Here is a 15,803-nt window from a genome sequence, read left to right as displayed (position 1 = left end):
ATTTTAACGGTTCCCTTAAATGTCGGACACGTTTATCGATCAAATTCGCTGTAGTTCGATATGTAAGGTCCTGATTGGTACCAAATCTCCCTGCTAAAAATGATCAATATTGCTCAAATTTTGTTGGATAGCTTCCATAACCAATTATCAGCCAAAGTGACAGATATTGGCAGCCAAAATATTTGTCATTTCATTTGCAATACCTCGAAAAATTTACCAGAGACCCCATAATGCATATATAATTTTCTATGTCGATTTACGCATTTCCGTCTGTTGAAATCACGATAGAGATCGCAATATAGAGCACTGAAATGTTTCACAGACTATAATAGTACTCCACGGATGTTTGGTACTGCCAATGGTATATATCGGTTCACGTTTTGGTGTAGCTTCCATATAACGGTACCCCCCAATATCCGGTATTTTAGGGATTTTGGACACGTCATTCAAGCGAATTGTCTGTAATTTCGTATTTTGGATTCTCATTGTATAGCAGACGTCCGCACCAAAAATTATTAATATAACCCATATAACAGTACCCCCAAATATTCGGTATTTTGTGGATTTTGGACACGTTTTCCAACCGAACCGGATGTTGTTTGGTATTTTGATTTCTCATTGAATAACACAAATCCGCATTGAATAACCTTTATCTATAACAAAAATTATTAATATTGATCCAAGTTTCAGGGTAACCCCATATAACAGTGTCTCCCAGTATTCGGCATTCTAGGGATTTTGAACACGTTTTCAACCGAATTGGCTGTAATTTGATATTTTAGTTTCTCATTACAAAGCATATCTTCGTACTAAAAATGATTAATATTGATCCAAGTTTCAGTGTAGCCTCCATATTACCCCTCAATATTCCGTCCGTCCATGTATTTTTGTTAACAAAGTACAGGTCGCATTTATGATCCGATTTGGATGAAATTTGGCACAGGTCACTTAATTGGCCAAAGGACGAGCCCTATTGAAATTGGGAAAAATCAGTTCAGATTTATATATAGCTCCCATATATATTTTCGGCCGATTTAAGGAAAATGGTGCACCAAAGTCCCTATATATCTTTAGATTTGCACGAAATTTGGCATAGCGTAATGAATTAGGTCTAGAATGATGTGTGTTAAGTTTCGTGAAAATATTTTAAGATTTAGATATAGCTTCTATGTACTTTTTCTTCCGATTTTTTGTAAACTGTGCACTAAAGACCCAAAGTTTGTCCCATTGTCACACAATTTTTTGCAATGAACTGTAGTTAATATAAGTTAATCTCTGGCAAGTCTCATTGAAATCGGTTCATTTTAGTCCGATTTTACACAAAATTGACATAAATTTAGTTGAAATCGGTTTAGATTTAGATATAGACTGTTGACTACAAAATTTTGCACAATGTAGTGAATTTAGTATAGCGTACCGTGTGCTAATTATTGTAAGAATCGGTTTATGTATAGTTTCACCCGATTTTAATTAAATGGATCAACAAGCACCCGAAGGTAGGCCGATTTACACAACATTGTGCACAACGACGTCTGTTAGGATTCATCTGTTGACTATACCCAAAGTGGTAAAGGGTATCATATAGTCGGCTCCGTCCGACTTTACTACTTTCCCTACTGGAATTTTTGACACGTTTTTCAATCAAAGTGGCTCTAATTTGGTATTTTGGGATCTCATAATGGCTTCACCACATCTCCGCATTAAAATTTATTAATATTGACCCAAGTCGCTATTTTCAGAATTTTGGACACGCTTTTCATCCGAATTGGCTGTAATTTCGTATTTTGTATTCTCATTGACTGTTAAATCTCACTACCAAAATGTATCAATAACGATCTCGGTTTTTTTTATTCCCATATAACGGTAGCCCCACTAGTAGATATTTTGAGAATTTCAATCATCTTTTTGTCACGTTTTTTTTCGGTAGGTTAAATAAGAGTTTTCAGCTAGGAGCTCCTATTAATTTTAGATATTTTGATTGTCATCCTCATGGTGGAGGATATAAACATTTAACATCGTTTTCTTACTTGTTTGATTTTGCTGGTTATGTTATTTAGAAGGCCTTAAAAATATTCTCATTGTTTCAAATATTTATTGGAAATTATATTTTAAATTAAATGCTTCTTGCTTTAAGAGTAACTTTAACTTTTCAATTAGTTTTATAAGCTTTGGATAATTTTATTTCAAAATTCTAGTGTAAATAGTTTTATCCTAAAAATCTTAGATGAGAAGTCGATGATACAAACACCTATCATTATTGAAACTAACACTCACATGTTCACCCTGTATTCATTAACTTTCACAAGTTGATATGTATGCCTGTTAAATAAATAAATCCTCTGAAATTGATTTTGACATAAAATCCCCCAAAAAACATGTCAAAATACGCCTCCATTAACTAATTGAATTGTATTGTACCCACCACCACGCATCTAACATGTCAACAGTTATTGTGACATCAAATAAAAAGAGTCAACATAACCTTAAAAACATGTTTACAACTAACTTTTATCTTAGAACAAAATAAAAAAACACATTTTTTCATGTAAAAAATATTCGTTTTCTCCCTTTTTTTTTATGTTTTCCAAGAGCTCAATTGAAGTAATTTTTATTTACACCATTATACTCTGACATATAAACATAAATAAACACATATGGGTGATAGTGTCATAACAAAGGATATTTGTATCCTGTAATCTAATAGCAAAATTGTAATTTCATTAAATTTGTTCAACAAATACAATCAGAGAACACACACTCACTAGGATATTACGGAAGGGGTAGCGGCATCGTTGTGACACTGGAAGATCTATTAAAAGTCCTCTATACATATGGAAGGCATATGAAGGGTCTATTATCTATTGAAGACTTCTAGAAGTTATTCTATATGTAGAAGTCCTATCTACAAGTTATAGAATACCCTACCCAGAGAGCTTCTATTTAAAGGTGTCTTATTGGAGGGTTTCTTGAATCACAAGTCATTTTGTTGATATAAACAAAAACCAAATTATTTTTCTAAGCAAATCACCATCCTTATTAAATTTTGTAATTTGTTTATATTGCTAGCCAAATGAATTGTACCACATCTTCACTAAACATATAATCAAATTTCAAACATCTGTCGTTATTTTATTTTTTTTACCATACAACCCACTTTAGATTGAACATCATTCAAAAATTTAATAATTTGTACATATGCAATGATGACCATTACAATGGGTAAAGAAAACGCTAATAAAAAACGGAAATAATATTTTTCTGCGACATTACATAAAAACTTTTTACCACCACCACATCCCCCTTCCACTGTCATTTTATTGTTAAAAAGTCAATTTCCTGCTTTTTAAATTTTCTCTTCATTTTAACAACCCACAATTTACGTTTTTTTCCCTTCGGAATAATCGTGTTCCAGTTCTTTTGTAAAGTTGTTTTTTTATTGTTGATGAAATATCAAATTTTCCAATTAATAGCGGCAAACATTTGCTGGTAAAGTTGGTTAGAAGGCTAATTGGCTTTTAACAATTGTTTAGAAAAATTTACAAATGCCACATTGTGGTATTGTTCGGTTGTTTTATGAAAGAAAAGCGCCGTTTTTAAGAGTCGCGATTAGTTTGGCAAATTGTTGAACAAAAATGTATGCCATTGTGGCGAACATTATAAAAATATGAATTTAAGGGTAGATTTTCAAAAAGTAGATCAATATTTCAATCTAAGCGTGGAAAGATTATTTTTTTCAAAGCATTTTTAAGGCGTGGATTTTTAAAGAATATTTTTCTTAACTAATATTAAGGAGTGGATTTTTAAAGAATATTTTTCTTAACTAATATTAAGGAGTGGATTTTTAAAGAACATTTTTTCAAAGCATTTTTAAGCCATGCATTTTTACAGAATATTTTTTCAAAGCAATTTTATGGCGTAAATTTTTAAAGAATATTTTTTCAAAGCAAGAATTGTTAAAGAACATTTTTTCAAAGCAATTTTAAGGCATTGATTGTATTTATAGGTATCTTGATGACACGACTTATAATGGGAAATAAACAGTTTCAGTCAAATCGATTTTTTTTTTTAAATCCTTATCTTTTTATACCCTTCACTACTCTGTACTACAGGGTATTATGTCTTTGTGCATATGTTTTAACAGGCAAAAGGAAACAAGATAGACACTTGCTTCCTTTTGAGAATATGCATAGAATCACTTTCTAAGTCGATTTATGCATGTCCGTCCGTCCATGTTAAATTGTAAACAAAGTACAGGTCGCATTTATGATCCTAATTGGATAAAATTTGGTAGACGTCACATATTTGGCCCAAGGTCGAACCCTATTGAAATTGGGACAAATTGTTTCAGATTTAGATATAGCTCCCATATATATTTTTGTCCGATTTAAGGTAAATGGGTGGCGTAGGGGGTGATAGATACCAAGCAACGGCTCTGATTGGCTTTAACATGGCGAAGTCCAGGCTTATCTTGGTCGTTCTTTCATCTCAATTGTGGACACTGACCTACCCGCGGTGCCACCTGGGGAGCTATTTTCATCACCCGATGAAATATTGAGCTAATATGTGCCGCGAGTTCACCCATAAGAACTAAAAAAAATGGGTTGAGGCGTCGGTTTAGTTGCCCACTCTCCGAAAACCCAACCTACTATGAAAAAGCAACGAAAAAGAAAACCAAACACCCCCAATGTTGACGACCCCCGCAAACGTATAAATGACCACGATCTATGAATCTGCACTTGGAATGTGCGCACGTTGTACAGAACAGGCGCAGTGTTCACTTTGGCGGATGTACTCAAGAAGTACCAAACCGATATTATTGCCTTACAGGAAATGCGATGGAAAGGGACTGGCGTAATTAAATCTGATAATTACGCCCTTTACTATAGCTGCCATGAAACGAGACGCGAATTTGGCTGCGGATTTATGGTTAATAGGAGAATAAAGGACCTCGTCTCCAAATTCACTCCAGTAGATGAGCGAATTACTATAATCCGTATAAAAGCGAAGTTCTTCAACATCAATCTTATTTGCGACGGAAAACAAAGATGAACAGATCAAAGAAATTTTTTACGATTCGGACCATTACCTTGTGGCAACCAAGGTACGCACCCGTCTTAATATCGCAGCAAAGGTGTGGTCTAATGTAACTCGGAAATTTGACGTCGAAAGGCTGCAAACACAACAGAAGCCTACTCCGCTCAACTGCTTGACGAAAGTACCCCTTGTCCCGATAATAACATAGACATACAGTGGCAGAGAATTGCCCACTCCCTACAAACTGCAACAAAAGCAACACTTGGGTACCAAAGACCACCATTAAGAAATCCGTGGTACGATCAGGAGTATCGTACTGCTACTGATATGAAAAACGCAGCATATAGGGTAACCCTGCAGACAGTAGCAACACGTAATGCGATGGAGAACTGTCGGGAGAAATGGAGAGAGGAGAAACGTATTTTCAGAAAAAAGACAAAATAACAAGAAAAACGTGAGCGTGAGCAGATGTACAGGAGTCAGAATGAAGTCCGAAAATTCTACCAACGGGTAAAACACCAAACCGAAGGCTTTGGAGAAGGATGTGCGTGCATCCTCCTTTAGAGTTGAAGAATGAAACCTGGTGACAGATACAGACAGCGTGCTGAGGATCTGGAAGGAACATTTTAAAAAACTTCTGGTATCAAATAGTAACGGTGAAGAGGATACCCCAGAATCAATAATAGATGACGGTATAGAGTGTATACCACCTAGCCAAGATGAAGTTAGAATAGCAATCAATCGGCTGAAAAATAATAAAGCAGCAGGTGCCGATGGGTTACAAGCCGAATTATTCAAGACTGGTGGTCAGATACTGATAAGGAACATGCACGAGCTGATTAGTACAATTTGGCTAATGCATGCCCAATGATTGGAACCCCAGCATCCTGTGTCCCGTGCACAAAAAAGGAGACAAGACGGATCCCTTTAATACCGAACGAGAATTCAGACATGGTGACAGTTTGTTGTGTGACCTTTTTAACATCCTGCAAAGGTGAACAGAAATGGCACTCTGTACACCAAACAACACATGTTACTCGCCTACGCCGATAGCATCGGCATAATTGGTCGAACACTGAGAGCGGTAACAGCCACCTTTGAACAAATTGAGAAGGAGTCTGCTAAAGTGGGTCTGGCAGTAAACGGCGAAAAGACCAAGCTGATGGTATCAACGCGCAAGACGCCCAATAGACTCGGACCAACTGTGGAACTTGAGAACTACAGCTTCGATGTAGTCAAAGATTTTATATACCTTGGTACCGCCATAAACAAAACGAATGACATCAGGTTTGAAATTCGGAGAAGGATAGTGATGGCCAACAGATGCTACTATGGTCTGAGCAAACAACTCAAAAGCAAGGTCCCCTCCCGCCAGACCAAACTCACACTCTACAAGACGCTGATACTACTCGTGCTGTTATATGGATCTGAAGCATGGGTACTTGCGCAAGCTGACGAGACAGCTCTTAGAGTGTTTGAGAGAAAAATTCTCCAGATCTATGAGCCGATCTGCGTGGTGTGTTCGAGAGAAAACTTGTGCCAGCTATTCTCGGACATCGACATTGATAGACGTATTGCGCTGCAGCGACTATGTTGGCTAGGTCATGTTGTGAAAATGGATAAAGATGCCCCAGCCCAGAAGTCATATAAAAGCGAACCAGCTGATAGTTCACGCAGAAGGGGAAGACCACGAATAAGATGGAAGGCAACAATGCCGAATATGGTCTTTCAAATTGGAAAAACTGCACAGAAGACCGACGCGCCTGGAAATCTTTTTTAAGCTCGGCTTATGGAACGAAAGTTCTGTCACAAGCCAGCTAAGTAAGTATTTTTTCCATCTAATATTAAGGCGTGGATTTTTAAAGAATATTTTTCCTAATGAATGCTAAGGCGTGGACTTTTAAAAAATATTTTTCCTAGTGAATGCTTAGGCGTGGATTTTTAAAGAATATTTTTCCTAATGAATGCTAAGGCGTGGACTTTTAAAAAATATTTTTTCCAACCAACGTGGTTTTTAAAGAATGTTTTTCCAACCAATATTAAGGCGTGGGTATTTTTTAAGAATATGTTTTCTAACCAATAATAAGACGTGGGGTTTTTTTAAAGAATATGTTTTCTAACCAATTTTTTTTAATCGTCATCTTTCATCTTTAGGTTTTATTTGACGATTTTTGAACGATACAGTACTTTACAATCCAACTCAACTGTACCTTATTCATACGCAACAGCAAACTCACCACTTTCTCACAACACACAACCAGCGAACGACACGTATGCCTGTTTTATTAATACTTGTTTGGCATTAATGTGCCACCCTAAAAATATACTTCAATTGTATTACAATATTATCCAATAACAATAGACATTAGGCGGACACTGAAGAACAACAGCGACCGAAATTAAATATTTACCCACACCCCTACACAACGACTTCGTTCGCATTTCACAGCTCATTTTCTTTCCTTAACTAAAGTAACCATTTTCATATTTTCCCAAAATTTTCATAATCATATTCGTGTTTCAATGTGATGAGGCGCCAGTAGCACGTGTCAAATCTCCAATATCATTTGGCATTATTTGAAGGCTTCAGACAACACATGCAAATCATTTTGTTTTTGTTCATCATCAGCAGCAGCAATAATCACTTCCATGATTTTCGCAACAGAAATCAATGGAAAATTGTAAATAATAATTTCAATATTTTCTGTTTTCAAAATATGGCTTCATCATCACACCCGCCCAACACTCGTGGCGCACAACCATGTGTTTGAGATGTTGTACAAGAAAAGTTCTTCAATAATCATTATAATCGCTGACACATTATCCTAACTGCCACATCTCTACGCTGTGTTGTTATTAGGCATTACAACAACAATAGCATCAACAAGGAGAGTACTGTTATTATCATCACCAGTCTCATCGCATGTCTGTCTGCCTTATTATTAAAATTATGGAAATGATTACGAATAAACATTGTGGAAGACAAAAATTTGCATATGTTTTCAAATGTTTATTAAAAAAATATTTCATGACTTGCGAATGTCGAACATTATTTGCAACATGTCGCTGTCAACAGTTGCCAACCAACCAGCCATCCAGTCAGCAAACAATCGATTTTGTTGAACAAACTCGAAAAACGTGCTGCCACTGTAATTATATTGGTTGGCTTTTATCGGGTGGTAAGAAGTTTTCCCATAGAGTCGATGGAGGGGGAGAATTTTGCACGTTTTTCGTTTAGTGGGTGGATATGATTACGTGTCCTTTATTCCGCCTTTACCTTTATTGTTTATTTTTAATTTGTAGTTAATCAGCATAATAATCTTGAAGCACGTGTAAATCTCAGAAGAAAATGTTATTTTCTTTTAATATGCAATAAAAATCAAACATAAAAAATATTCTTTAAAAATCCACGCCTTAATATTCCTTAGGAAAATAATCTTGAAGCACGTGTTAATCTCAGAAGAAAATGTTATTTTCTTTTAATATGCAATGAAAATAAAAATCAAAAATAAAAATTTTCTTTAAAAATCTTTATTTTTATTTGTTGGCTGTGGGCCACAAAGGGTTAAAAATTGCACACACATTACATATTGAAAAGCTCATAACTTTACCAATATTGTATTTATTTTTTTATTTTCTTTTGATATGTGTTGTCCATAATCAAGTCTTGACATATGAAATCCAAATATTATATATCTACTAGCTGCATATTAAATATAAGCTCGAAAGGTTTACCCAAATCCAAATTTAACCAAATTTAGTTCAATTTAGCACACATTATTTCCACAAGTACCCTCCTCAACCATCCAACAAAACTTCCTGCATACCCCGATCCTACACAATGATTCCAAATTAAAATTTCAGGATTTCAACTCTATTGGTTCACCCACAATTCAAATTGTACTAAATATAGTACACAGTACTTCTCCCAAACCTACACCAACTATATCGGTTCACTCACAAGTAAAATTGTACCAAATTTTGTACACAGTAGTACGAATTTCTAAAACTTCCGTCTTACCACATATCCTAAATCAAAGATTCAGGATACCAACTCTATCGGTTCACTCACAATTCAAATTGTACCAAATTTAGTACACAGTAGTACCAATTTCCAAAACTTTCAACATACCACAATCCTACCCCCCACACTGATCCTAAATCCAAGTTTAAGGATTCCAGATCCATCGGTTCACCCAAAATTCAAATTGTACCAAATTCAGTACACAGTAGTACGAATATCTAAAACCGCCTTCTTACCAGAAACCTACACCCCCATAATGATACTAAATCCAATATTCAGGATTCCAACTCAAAGTTCACTCAAAGTTCAAATTGTACAAAATTTAGTACACAGTAATACGAATTATTAAAAAATTCTACATACTCCAAGTTTCAGGATTCCACAATTTAAATTGTACCAAATTTATTACACAATAGTATGAATACCTAAAACCTCCTTCTGACCACGAACCTACACCACACAGTGATCCCAAATCCGAGTTTCAGGATTCCAACTCCATCGGTTCACTCCCAATTCAAATTGTACCAAATTTAGTACACATTAGTACAAATTTCTAAAACTTTTACATATCTCAATCTTACACTTCATCAGTGATCCTAACTCCAATTTTCATGATTCGAGCTCTATTGGTTCACCTAAAATTCAAATTGTACCAAATTTAGTACCATTTAGTACCCACAAGTATTAATTTCTTAAACTGAATCCTGACCCCAATCCCACTCCCCTACTGTGATCCTGACTCCAAATTTCATTGTCACCCAAATCCAAACTTTCAAAACCATTTCCTTAATCAAATTCCCTATCAAATTTCAAGTTCTTAGCTCTATCCATTCACATTCTACGAAATTTTACAAAATTTAGTACTTTTGCCATACTTATGTTCGAATGTCCAAAAAACCCTTTGCTATATCTACTCTATACTCCATCAGTGACCTTCTTTTAAAATTTAAGAGTTCTAAATCTACCGATTCACCAAATACAAATCGTATAAAATTTGTACTTTTCGTACCGTTCTAGTACGAATTTCCAAAAACCCAGCCTTATCTGCCACCTTTGGACCAAGACTGACCCTCTCCCAATATTTCAAGATTCTACATTCAGCCGTTTAGTTTGGGGTTGATGAATCGTTAAACCAGTCAGTCAATCACTTTACTCCTTGATTAGTATAGATTTAAAAATATATTCTTTTAAAACCCACGCCTAAAAATCCATTCCTTGAAAATATTTTTCATTGCTGGATTTTTTGTAACTACTCCAAATGTACTGAATTGTCATGTCCATTTCAAGTCACAAGGGTCTTGGCAAAGAAAAAAAAAACTTTCAAAAGCCAATACTTTTTACACAAATGCAATCTGATTGTATTGAATACAATCTGCAAAACTGCATAAGACAATTAACAATCGTAAATAAATTAAAATTAAAACAAGTGTGATGCAATAAACATTGTCAACAAGAGTCAAGCGGTAACGACAAGAAAGAAAACGGCTATACGAGAAATAATGCCGTCTACTTACAAACTGCGATCGTCCGAGGGATGAGGCGGTCTCCAAAATTGTATGAATGAATGAATATCGTTTGTATGCAATGCAGCACACCAGCCGACAAATAATGATTGTTGTTATGTGCAGGCTAGTTAATACGAAGTAACACGTTTTTCTTTTATTTATTTTGTTAGTCAAAAATATCTAAAAATAGAAACAGTTTCCATGCGATTTCCCGAGATTGTCTATTGTCCCGCATTAATTATATTCAAATACAATTTTTTATTTTTTCTAATGACCTGGCTTGTGTGACAATTAAAAATTAACCAAACATTGTGTCCAAAATATCAATTAGCCTCTTTTGTGTTTGATTCATAAATATTCGTTGTAAAGCTTCAATGTCCAAATGTTGATGTATTTTTTGATGAATGAGTTTATTGTGCATTGCTGCACAGTGGTTCATACTTTAATTAAATTCAATAAAATATATAAATAAACATTTTACAAACAATATTAAGGCCTGTTTTCTAAGAATATATTTTTTCGAAGCATCTTTTTATATCCTTCACCACACTATGGTGCATATGTTTGTAACAGACAAAAGGAATCGAGGTAGATACATGGTTCCATTTTTGAATAGGTATAGAATCACATTCTGAGTCGATTTATGCATGTCCGTCTATCCATGTATTTTTGTGAACAAACTACAGGGCGCATTTATGATCCGATTTGGATGAAATTTGGCACATGTCACTTAATTTGAGAAAATCGATTCTGATTTAGATATAGCTCCCATATATAGTTTCGTCCATTTTTATGTAATTGATGCACCAAACTTGCGATATTGGTCCGATTGAGACAACATTTAGCACAGAGTATTGTATTAGGTCTAGATTGATACATGCCAAATTTTGACGATATCGGTTTAGATTTAAAGATAGCTCCCATATTTAGTTTCGTCCGATTTTATGTAAATGGAGCACCATACTGTCAATATTGGTCCAATTAAGACAACATTTTGAATAGAGTACTGACTTAGGTCCAGATTGATGTATGCGAAATTTTGATGAAATCGTTTCAGATTTAGATATAGGTCCCATATATAGTTTCGTCCGGTTTTATGTTAATAATGAACCAAACTCCCAATATTGGTCCGATTGAGACAAAATTTAGCACAGAGTATTGAATTAGGTCTAGATAGATATATGCCAAGTTTTGAGGAAATCGGTTCAGATTTTGATATAGCTCCCATTTATAGTTTCGTCCGATTTTATGTAAGTGATGCACCATACTGCCAATATTGGCCCGATTGAGACAACATTTTGCATAGAGTACTGAATTAGGTCTAGATTAATATATGTCAAGTTACTGAAATCGGTTCAGATTTAGATATAGCCCCAAAATTTGGCCGATTTGCACAAAATTTTGCACAACGCACAGTGGGTTAGAGTACCATGTTTTCTTGGATCAAATCAGGGAAGCTATGTTAGAATAATTTTTCTTTATTTTTCAGTTAATACCATTAAAATAAGTTAAAAAAAAAATGTTTTCTAAGTATATTTGAGTATTTTTTTTTTATTTAGTAATGCCAAATATCAGTGTATGTATATAGTGCAAGGAGTACAATATGAGAACTTAAACATTGAATTTTATACATCTTAAAGTTAATCATCCACATCATCATCATCCGCAGCCAGGGATGGTCCATATGACGAATTTTCAGGTTTTCGACTGTCAAAAAGTGTAAACGTCGAAAACGTCATATACCTGTATAAAATGTAGTAAACGTCATTTATTTCAATATTATCACCATATACAGTAATATTCAAGAACATATATTATTTTTACTGTATATCTGGCTATTCTTTACTAGAACAGATAAAAAATTCTGAACTTTTTTAAGAAAAAAATTTTGAAATTCGATATGGATTTGAGTAAAGCATACGTTATTTCCAAATCGATAAATGTAAATAGCTATTTTATCAAAAACCTAATGGTTTTGAGTGGGTTTCCGACGTCTCTGACGTATGTATTATACGTCGGAAATGTATGTCATTTACGTCACTGTTTCTGACAGGCCATCTATGTCCGCAGCATCACCAACTTCTGATAACTGCTTAATATGTAAAAGGGCATTTGACACAATTTCGGATCCGTGAATAAAAAAACTTGTGCAAAGTGGTAGTCATATTATACCAAGGATACGTTTCAACAAAAAGTCGTCCTGTATTGTGTGAATATATTAGAAATGTTTCATTATTAATCTTATGGCCACTGTATACAGCTATAACCGACACGTGCATTTTTTATTAAATTAACATCTATTTTTGTTATTTCGGTAGATTTTTTTAGCGTTTTGGTGCGTTTTTTATTTCTTTAGCTAAAAATGTCATCTTGTCATTCATTGTTTGAGCGCTCGAATTCACCATAAGCTTCGACGATCATAAAAAACAACTTTCGAACTTGTATCGAAAAAAATGCTAACAAAAAACCCTTTTACCCGATTACTTGAAACTGCACAACACTATCACTATTTGTCAAAACAAAGAATATTATTAAAATAAACAAAAACAAAATATTATTGTAACAAAGAATATTATTAAAATAAACAAATATAACAACAATAAAATAATTAGAAAAAATAACACGAAAAACAAGAAAACACAACACTCAACAACAGCACTGCTGCAACACTTGTATTAAACAATGCATAGCTTCTAAAAGGCACAAAAGGGCAGCGTAAAATTTTGCAATATAACACAGATTTATGTCCTCTTTAAGATAAACCAAAAATTATGAAACGAATGTGGACGAATAATAACTATTTATCCATTTAAAATATAAAAATATTAATTTTTTTGGCATTTTCAATATAAATAAATACATTTAAATCACTTCCAAACACAATTTGATACTAAAATGTTAACGAAATATTTGCAAAATAACCTGAACTTCATGGTTCCATTGAGAAATGTTTAATTTTTTACAATACTTTTTAAAATAAATAAAATTTTCTACGGGAACGTTTTTACTTTTTTCAGCCCTTTTGGCACAAAAATTTCTATAAAGTTTGACCACCAGACCACTTTTGACATTTATTTTAACGACAAGTGTTGTAGAATTTTATATACTGTAACCGAGTGCAAAAAATTTTAACGATACTTAAATTTTATTTTTTAATTAATCCAAGAAAACAGGGTATTCTAACCCACTGTGCAACGTACTGAAATTGGTATAACCTGCTGTGGAAAGTTTCGCTAAAATCGGTTCAGATTTAGATATAGCTCCCATATATAGTTCGTCCGATTTTAGGTAAATGGTGCACCTAATTCCCAATATTGGTCCGAATTCAGTCCAGTTTGACATCTATGAAGTTTTTCTTGAAATAAGTCCAGATTTAGGTATAGCTACCATATATATTTCCGATTTTAGGTAAATGGTGCACCAAACTCCCACTTTTTCCGATTGAGACAAAATTTTGCACAGCATACTGAATTAAGTCAAGTTTTATGTGTGTGTGAAGTTTTGTTGAAATTGGTTCAGATTTACACATATATCCCATATAAAATTTTGCCAGATTTCATACAAATGTTACACAAAAATTCAAGTCTGTTCGATTGACATGCAACTTTTTCTATAGATTTCAGAATGGCATGAGTATGTAGATCCCATTTGTTTTTTACCCGATTCCATGTGAATGGTCATCCAAAAATGCTATGTCTCTTCTAACATTGTCATCTTTTGTATGTTCCCAATGTGGTGAAGGGTATCATATAGTCGGCCCAGTCCGACTTTTGAACTTTCCTTATTGGTTAAAGAATATTTTTTCCAAGGAATAATAAGGTGAGGGCTTTTAAATGTATTAAAAAAAAAAACAATTTTACCAAGGAATACTAAGGTACGGGTTTTTAAAAATAATTTTTTCAACCCAATATTAAGTCGTGAATTTAAACAAATATGTTTTCCAATCAATATTAAGGAGTGTATTTTTGAAGAATATTTTTCTTTTGACGTTTAAGGAATATTTTTTCCAAGGATACTAAGAATATTTTTTCCAAGGAATAATAAGGTGAGGGCTTTTAAATGTATTAAAAAAAAACAATTTTACCAAGGAATACTAAGGTACGGGTTTTTAAAAAATATTTTTTCAACCCAATATTAAGTCGTGAATTTAAACAAATATTTTTTCCAACCAATATTAAGGAGTGGATTTTTGAAGAATATTTTTCTTTTGACGTTTAAGGAATATTTTTTCCAAGGGATACTAAGGTTTGGATTTTTAAAGATTGCTTTCTCTAACGAATATTAAGGCGTGGATTTTTCAAGATTATTTTTTCCAAAGAATATTAAGGCGTAGATTTTTCAAGATTTTTCAGGAAATACATTTGGAACTTTCAAACCAAGTTCACTCTTTTATTTTTATATTTATTTTTTTTATAAAATTTTTATATTGTTGTCGTAGAATATACATTTTTTGCAGACTAGTGTTTCCGCTTTCCGTTAAAAGAGTCAAAATTATGACCCGATTAACCACAACACTACATAACCAACAAGTGTCTACTATTATTCCAAATCAATTTGGTCAACACACTTCTACCTAAATTGCTTCCTAGTAAAACAAAGCGCACAACGCGATCGGAAAAGTGAAAGTGTCAAATCAGTTTTGAACTTGACTTACAATTGTTTATATGCGTAACTATGACATGAACACTTCTTCACATCGGAATTGTTGTTTACATTTAAGGTCCACAGACACACAAGTAAATGACTTAACAACTGAGCATTTTGTTGTTATTGTTATTGGTCGTCTGGTAACAACAAGTTATGTTATTGTTACTCTTTTCTTCATCCGACCAGTGTTTTTATTTACATCTATCGATCATTCATTCATTATTGCTTGTTAGCTTTAACTTGTTGTGTTTGTTGTTATTGTTTTGTCGTCATCATTGTCAAGACTTAAAGGCGCCAACCGATTGACTGATCATCCATAATTTAATAATTATTAAAACAATAATGAAGTTGACTGTCTATCTCATGTATATGATCATTAGCACTGTGACGATAATAATGATGCTATGACAAATGTATGAGTTCATCACATTTGAAAACAGAGTGCGCAAGTGTGTGGGAATCTGTTGCTGGTTTTGTGTGTGCATATGATTAGCGTCTCCTATTATATTTTCTTTGGGTGGACCATTAGGTGTTAACCTTGACCCAAATTAATTTGTCTAAAAGCAGTTGTTTGTTTTTTTATGGTTTGTCTC

This window comes from Musca vetustissima, unplaced genomic scaffold (assembly GCF_032173495.1).
Source record: "Musca vetustissima isolate MV318-11 ecotype Yass unplaced genomic scaffold, APGP_CSIRO_Mvet_v1 utg58322, whole genome shotgun sequence".
Classification (NCBI taxonomy): Eukaryota; Metazoa; Arthropoda; class Insecta; order Diptera; family Muscidae; genus Musca; species Musca vetustissima.
Note: the sequence above shows the minus strand (reverse complement) of the source record.